Source organism: Nesoenas mayeri (genome assembly GCF_963082525.1).
Source record: "Nesoenas mayeri genome assembly, chromosome: 1".
NCBI lineage: Eukaryota > Metazoa > Chordata > Aves > Columbiformes > Columbidae > Nesoenas > Nesoenas mayeri.
Genome location: NC_137541.1, coordinates 103,812,694 through 103,821,165, shown reverse-complemented (window position 1 = coordinate 103,821,165; position 8,472 = coordinate 103,812,694).

Sequence of the window (8,472 nt, the reverse complement as noted above, 5' to 3'; positions counted from 1 at the left end):
CTCAGCCTTCGCCAGGCTGAACAGACCCAGCTCTCTTAGCCTCTCCTCATGAGGAAGATGCTCCAGACCCCCTCATCATCTTCTCCTTCATACTTTGAGAGAGGGATGAACAGAAGGTCTTAACAGGGGTTTGGCTACCTTTGTATGTATGGTTCAGGTGACACCTACAAAAGCAATCACCAAATGCAGGTACAGCTAGGAATATTAAATAGATATCTAACCAGTTTTAGCTACCAGAGCTGCCCTTAAATAACCTGCAGCCGATTCTATATATACACCTCATGTTTTCCATTAACATGCTTGTTTTTCTGGGTTGTTGCTTAGAAATAGGCTCGTACTGTACAACCTACTGTCAGAAACTGAACAAAGACAAAAAGGTCTTAGGTCTCAGCTAGAGTTATTTTAGCTCATGTGTATAAAAAATAAATTGCAATGGATAAGTGACTTTAGAACCACCTCAGTTTTCCTGTCTTAAGCAAAACCTTTGCTTTGAGGAGCAGGGTCTTGAACATATGTTTAATAGTGCTCTATCAGTAAGGTAGTTCATGCCGATATAAACCCTAGCATTGTGTAGAATTTTGAAAAAAAATGAATTTATGCAAAGTTGTCCTTTTTTCCAGTAAAGAACTTTCTTCTTAAAAAAAAAAAATAAATCCCCAAAAAACAAATATATGTCTTGAATAAGCAACAGCTAAGTAATAAATGGTTTGGGTTAGGAAGTTTGGGGTCAATACCATCCTCTGTGGCCTAAGCCATTCAGCCAGGTATTGCCACAAGTCATGGACACTTCTTGCTAAGTATCGCATCACTGCAGAGGCAATACAAACAGGGGACATGGCTTATGGACAAGAATGGGAACAATGAGTATTGTGACTTAGCACAGCATAATTTCAGAATAAATTTCAGTGTTGGACACATTGCAAATACCTCAACATACGAGGCCTGTTTATATGGCCCACTGGCCATTTTGCCTTCTTTGTATTTTCTCCTTATGCAATTCAAAAGAAGTGGGTTCCACTGTCAGCACTGTAGGCTCATAATGGCATCTGAAAGTCAAGCCTGTGTTTCTTCCAGTTTATACATCTTGTTCAACAACTAATTTTGTAGGCTATATTACTTGCAACTGAGTTTTCCCAGCTGTCCTGATTTCACTGTGATTTTTAATATTGGTTATTCTAAAATCTTTAGCTTATGTGACAGGAGATCTCAGCCTCTATTAAGACTGCATGTTTCAAATCTGTGAAAAAGTTGTTGATATGACCTCAGGATTACTGGAACTAAAAGCAGTGCTAGACAGAAATGGGTAATTCAACTTCAAGATAATGTAATAAAGGAAAACATTACTTCCCTATAGGCTCAAAACAATACAGGAACTTTTGAAATGGTCTGCAGAAGACAAGAAAACTACTTGGGCTTCCAGGAGTTTTTTTACTTATGTTTGGCAGCACTGAACCCTACAATGAACTAGCTCACTTGGTGAATGGGTTTACCAACTCTATTTTTTCCCCATAGTATCTGGTTAAAACTCTTGTCCTCACACACAGTTTAGTATCTATTCCTCTGTTTGCTGGCTTAGCAAGATACCCAGACAATGTTTTTCAGCTTGGTTACCAAAAACCACTAAGACTTCCATGCCCAACTGCTAATTGGTGTTCATCCTGTAGCTACAATATAGAAACTGCAGTCATTAAAGTCAGTTGTGGAGGCTGACATACAAAAGAAATAGTGCTAATTGATGTGCAAAGTATGATTATCTTTCCCTTGGCTGTGATAGATTGAAATAGTGTATAAAAATTCAAAAGTTGATGTCATCACTGCTTGAAGTTGTGTTTGCTTTGCACTTCATAGAGAAAAATAAAATCACTATTTTCCCTCTTTTGATTAAATAAATGAGAACAATAAAGGAACTACCTGCCTAATGGCAGAAAGTAAAACTTGCCCTCAATAGGAAATTGCTTTCTTCCTTTTATCATCACATTTTGGATAGAAATGGTCTTGCCTTATGTAGAGTGTAACAATCAGCAAAGAGCAAGAAAATGCTGTTTCCTGGTATCTAGATGTCAGGAAGTATAGATCAGCTTAGCCAGGACAAAGACTGCAACAATTAGTAGTTAGACAGACTTGAGAAAGCATGTGTAATTCTGCTTCTGCAACAGAAAGCCCTTTCAGCAAAGGTATGATTTTAAATATCAGAAGCAGAAATTGGACTATCTTGAGACTTTTCTACATCAAGCTGCAAATTTTTTAGCCATCTTGGTTCCATTGCAGTGCATGGTTTTGCAAATCTTACCATATAGCTCACTCTATGACTGTTCTCTCAGGTCCCATTTAAAAAACTGCTACATCCTGGAAAAAAAAAAAAATCACATAAAATAAGCCGGTACTGTTGTAGATTTGTATCACAATGACTTCTGACTGCATCATTTGTTTCTTTCTTTCCAGATTACAAAGTATCTTTATGGGGGAATATCTGTTGGAGAAAAACAAACAAACAAACAAACAGCCTTTTTAAAGAACTGACAAAAATCCTGGGGGAGTCTACAAAAATATGATGTGAATATCAAGCTATTTCATTCCCTTCTTTCACAGTCATTTGCAAAAGACTCTGTTGGCCAATTTCTGCCCTTGGTTACTGAATTTAATTGTAAAATATTACCAAACCATGGCTCTGGTCTCAAAAGAGTTGACCATGAAAACTCTGAGATTTAAATTAACAGTTGCAGGATATTTTTATTTGTCATGTGTATTTTTAACTGTTAGTGTACATTTGAGTCATGACTTCAAGGTTTTTTTTCAGAATCTCCCTTAAAAAATAAGAAACCTAATATTTGCCTCTAATCACTTGTCTTGAAGGGCTTTTGCTTGATAAATAAACAACAAATATTGAAGGCCTTGATGTGGAATAGCAGCAGCTGACAGCATTCCAGTCACATCTGTCCAAATGTATTATCCCTGCATTTTTGACCTGTGAATCTTTTGTTTTCAAATACTGATCTGGTCCTTCCAAAGCTTGTTCTATCCTGCAAGTGCAAAAACATAAGTTGTTAAATGAATATTGCTACTGAGAAAACATAAAGTTTTGTCCTAAGACCCTTATAGTTATTCCTACCACCGAATAACTTAGCATATTCTTCATGATCTTGGCCACCCACTGCTCCCAACTTGCCCTCGATGTTCCCATGTTCCACATAGCTCCAGTCATCTCCCAGCTGTCTTCCAAATCCCTATTGTTTCCCTGCTTTGCTCTAAGGTTTCAAATTTCTGTGGCTGTTTCTAATGTTACCTCTGGATAATTTCTGAATATTGAATATTTCGGCTGCTGCTTCTCTTTCAGATCCACAGCTCTATGATACACTATTCAGCTGCTATTGAAATCTCTTTGATCACTTAGCTCCACATTTCTTTGTCAGCAGATACAGCTCCTACTGCTTCACCTACTTCATTCTGTAAAAAAGCTTATTGAACTTCTTACATTTATTCTGAGGGAAGATGCTAAGCTAAACAGCTTTCATAAATTTTTCCTAATGCGCATCATACACACATTTCTCAGCTCAAATCATCTAACAAGTGGCATCTTATACAATGCATGATCAATGGAAAGAAAGAATTTTCAAACTGCAAGTTATATAAACTTAACTGTTCACTGTGTGTTTTGTTATCAGAACATCTTCACATCAATGGCCTAGACTGTTCTTAGCCCCTTACTTATCTCCACAGTGATGTTCTCTTCTTCTTGAACAGATTTTATCCTAAACTGCCTTTAACTTAGCAACAGAAAATGCCTTTTGGTGCTGAGAAACTTGGAAAGCTTGTCACAATTTTTCCAGTCTGAGCTTTGATGGCTGTGTTTCAACTGCAGTAAGCAATCATTTCTTTATTCTTGTAGTTATGACAGGTTACCAAACTTACATGTATATGTCACCTCATAATGCTGCAGTTTTCCCAAACAGCTTATAAAGTACTTGTCAGGATTCTCCTCTCTAAACAGGTACTATCTGGGGCTTGTCTTGAGCATGAATTTTCTGCCACACAACAGTAGCAAAAATGATCTACTGAAAGTATTTTTGTAGGTACTGTACATATTGCTATGAAAGAAAGGGCCAGACTAGGTGATTTCTTAACATCCTTTATAAATGTTATTTTCTGCACTGCTGCTATTATTTTAGAGTTTCTTGTGGGTTTCAAAATAATATAATGCTTCATCACTTAGACTTTTTCCATCATAAGTCATCGCTTCTCATGGACTATAAGTATTAGCATTTATGTCCATTATGGAAGTGTTTCGAAGATCAAGCAAGTTACAACATCGTTTTTAATTTGTGTTATTTAATTTGTAGTAAATGATAGTTTGACCTTGAATAACCCAGGACTGGGTTCTCATGGAGAAGAAAAAATTCTAACCCTCAAGAGCTGCCATGTATTAAAATCTTGCTGTCCAGCAAGCTTTGTTACATGTTTGATTCCTTCTCAAGATGAGGTCTTGGTTCCCCAACTTTCTGTTGAAGCTTATCCTTGTTTGGAAGCGACAAGTTGAAGGAAGTAATTTACTTAATAGGAAGCAATCTGATTTGTCCTAACAGTTTAGTCTGGGATCCTTCAATTTGGGTTTCCCAGGGAATCATGAAACAATTTACATTTTTGTACAAAGATTTAGTTCCTACTTTTAGGTAATTTCTCAACTTTTTCTAGGAAAACAATCATGGTTTAATTAATTTATTGTTTCAAATATTTTTGTCAAGTGTTTACAGAACTTCCAGTTTCTACAATACCTCTCATTTTAATTCCTCTTGACTGTTTTTTCCTTTCTCCCATGATTTTGCCCACTTAAGCTTCAAAGAAACATTAGTTCATAAACTTCATCCTTGAAAACTGCATTTCATCTCTAGGACCAGGGCTTTTACCTCTGATTCCTCCAGTTAGTCAACCACCAGTCTCCGGGATCTCCTGTGTTCTCATGTGCACGAGTAAACAATGGCAAGACAGCAGACTAATCTTGGAATTAAATATTTCTTCCCAGGTCTGTATACAAACAGGATTGCTGTTACTTCGCAAAACGTAAGTTCTAGGGACTGTACTATTGGAGAAAAAAAGCATGTCAGTGCCAAACTGAAGAGGAAAGAGCATTCGGATATTTGAGTCAAAAAGAACAAAACTGTCCAGAACACTGTTTTCTACCTCTTTAAAATAGCCTAGCTCAAGACAAAAGATCAAAGATTTCAGTTTCTTTAGCGAGACTAATGCTTGTGCACTCTACTTCAGGGTAATCTAGAAAGTTTTAGCTTGTCTTTTATGCATCTTGGGTCTAAGTCTGGGCAGCCATAGGGCTCCAGCTTAGCCTGCAAGCCTGTCCGCTTTTCTCCACTCTAACCTTCTACTAAATCAACACATCACCATGCTGTGTCTCAGTTCTGTCAAATCACATTTTCCAAAAGAAAACCATTCTGCATGGACATTTTTGACTGGCAAAAGATAAGGAAAGAGAAGCAAACAAGAGGAAAAAAAAGAAATCAAGCTCTGAGACTGAAGTCTTTCACATCATACTTCCACAACAACAGACATTTGCTTTTGGCTATAGTCAGAGGCAGAATGTCAGATATCTCTGTCAGATTTGTTCTGACCCAGTATAGCCTTTCTCATATTGTTATGTTTCTGTGTTCTGACAGCATAGAAATCCAGGATGTCAAGTTAAACTAAAGAAAGTCCCCCCTGAAAGACAGCCCCGAGCCTATTTTGAAAGTTGCAGTGTAGACTGCTGTGATGTCTGTGATGCTCATTCTCCTAACATTATTGCACTGCTGCTACTTCAAAAGCAAGATAATTTACTCAGATTACGTAGACTTTCTATCAGCTTTGCGTAAAACTTGCTAAGAGAAGCTTTTAGGAGCTCTCTTGTTTCTCTGGCTGTGGGTATGCAGTGAGACCCAAGACAACTTCCTTGCTTCCACATCTGAGCGAATATCCATGTCAGGACAAGATTTGCATGTGGACCATTAATTATCAACTACCTCTTGATAAAAATCCCAAGCACACCAAAAAGAAGAGGTATGAAGTACATTCTAAAAACAAACCAACGCTGAAAGAGAGCTCATCTATTCCTGAGTCAAAACTTCTTTTTCCTTTCCTATTCACACAGTATAATTGTTATAAATGCTGCTAGTTATTTAAGAAATGGCCATAGTATCTTCATATACAACCAGACAAAAATATAAAAAATATTAACAAAGTAGAGAAGAAATAAAAATATGAAAAATATTTTTTTCTGAATCTGAAATTATCAACTATCCCTACAAGTTTGCTATACTCACAAAAATGATAAAGATACATCAAATTCCAAAAAAAAAAAGGAAGGAAAATAAAAAAAAGAAAAAGAGTTATAAATGGGGAAAAAAGGTATATGTATACAAATCTGCTTCAGACTATCCACACATTAATCTTCACTTCTATTATGAGGCTAAGCAGAGAGGAATAAATATTGAAATATTGAAGAGGTACAATATGTTGGTGCATATTTCTTTCTGAAATTATTTTAAAACATTATCAATTTCTCAGTAGTTTTGTTTCAACATAATGGTATAAAAATAACAGATCCTAAAAGTACTACACAGGTTTGTTTTCTGATCTTGTCTTGTATCCTGACTTCAAATTACTCCTGAAGCTCTTCTCTAATATTCTATGAAGGATATAAATGAAGAAAAAAAAAAAAACCAAACTCATAAATAAAATGCATAATAATGCATCAGTTGGGGATCTTTACGATTTGGATGAAGGTTAAAGCTTGTTGCCTTGTGTTCAAGGTCCATTTTCATCAAATCATTCTCCAAGGTTCATGTATTATTTATATCAAAAGAGGACTCTGTATTTTCACATCTTCTTTAAAATCTTTAAATCTTTTAAAAAGTCTTCAAATATTTTATTTTTTCCCTCTGCAAATCCTATAAGCTTGTTCCCTGTTCATCTTTATGGAACTGTCTTTCAAATGAAAAGGAAAATAAGTTACATATGTGGTTCATAAGACACAAATGGAAAACCTCAAGCCATTTCTTGCCAAGATGAAATTCACAGTAACAGAGATCTCCTGGGTTATTCAAGAAATAAAAGAGTAAAATACCCGTGATCTGCCCCTTAATCTTGTTCTGGTATTTCTCTAGAGTAGCTATGTTGGAATGTCCACAGATCTCTACAAATTCTATTGCTATATCCATGGACACAGTCACAGCACATCTTTTGCCAGTGAGTCCTCTAGTGCTAACAAAGGGGCAAGGTTTCTCTCTCGGTAGGAAGAGTGAAGTTAAATTATTTCCACAAGCAAATATTCTGTATCAGGAAAGGGGAAGTTAAATTATTTCCATAAGCAAATATTTTATATTGGTAGCCTTAGAAATCTAGTGGAAAAAAACCCATAACATTCAGCTTTGTTAGAAAACCAAAAAGGACATTTACTGCTTAAAAGGAACAGTCGTACAGAGCAGACAGCTGTTACAGGAGCATATAGAGTCTGAATCCTCACCTCCTGCTTGCACAGACCCCTGTTTCCTCTGCTGTTTTAGTGAATGATGGTGGATCTTGTGTATCAGGGAGCTAGAGAAAGAAGGGAAGGGTCACAAGAATGAGGGAACAGCTGAAAATAGGGTGGAGGAAAGAGAAAGGGTTTCCTCCCCCTATTTCTGGACAGGCCTTCTGAAGTGTCTACAATGTTCTGACATCCCACTTAACCTCACCTAAAGCTTCTCCTCTGTCCATCCCCCAACATATTAACACCACAAAACTTCCTAAATCCCATGGCCTGACCAGTTTTCCCAAACTCCAGAGCATCACTGACATTTATCAGCCTTCTCCTTATGCTTCCTTTTAGCACTCCAAACCCTTTCTGCCAGCTTTCTCAAAACTGCATTTCACTTACTTGCTGTGAAGGAAAATGTGAGCCAGCTCTTGATCTGACTCACTGTATGGAGGAACAAGACCCATACTCAGCACAGAGCTATAAAATCCTTCTCTGCTAAAGTCTGAAGAAGATTTTTATTTGGTGATAAAGTTCAGTTGCATCTGTTTAACCTGACACGTCTCTCTGTAGAACTCTGTTCACAGATTTAGCATGTCTGAAACACTTTAACATTTAAAAGTACCTTTTTCAAAAACTTTTTTTTCTTTTCCCAGTGAAGAGTCAACAAGATCTATATTTGAAACTGCACAGAATGTATAATTTCAAATACTTAAACCATTAAATGCTAATCAAGTGCTGTTCAACTAAGCTGAGATGTTATGGACTCTCAATCTCAATATTGGCTTGCTCATTAGGTTCAGCTGGTTGTGGTCAACTGTGCAAAGTCCAGCTGGCAGCTGGTTACCTGCTGCACATCCGAGAGATTGAACTAGAGCTAATGCTGTTTAATTTCTTTATTAACAACTTGAACAATGGGATAGAAGTGTATGCTCAGGAAGTTCACAAACAATACCAAATTGGGGGGGTGGCTG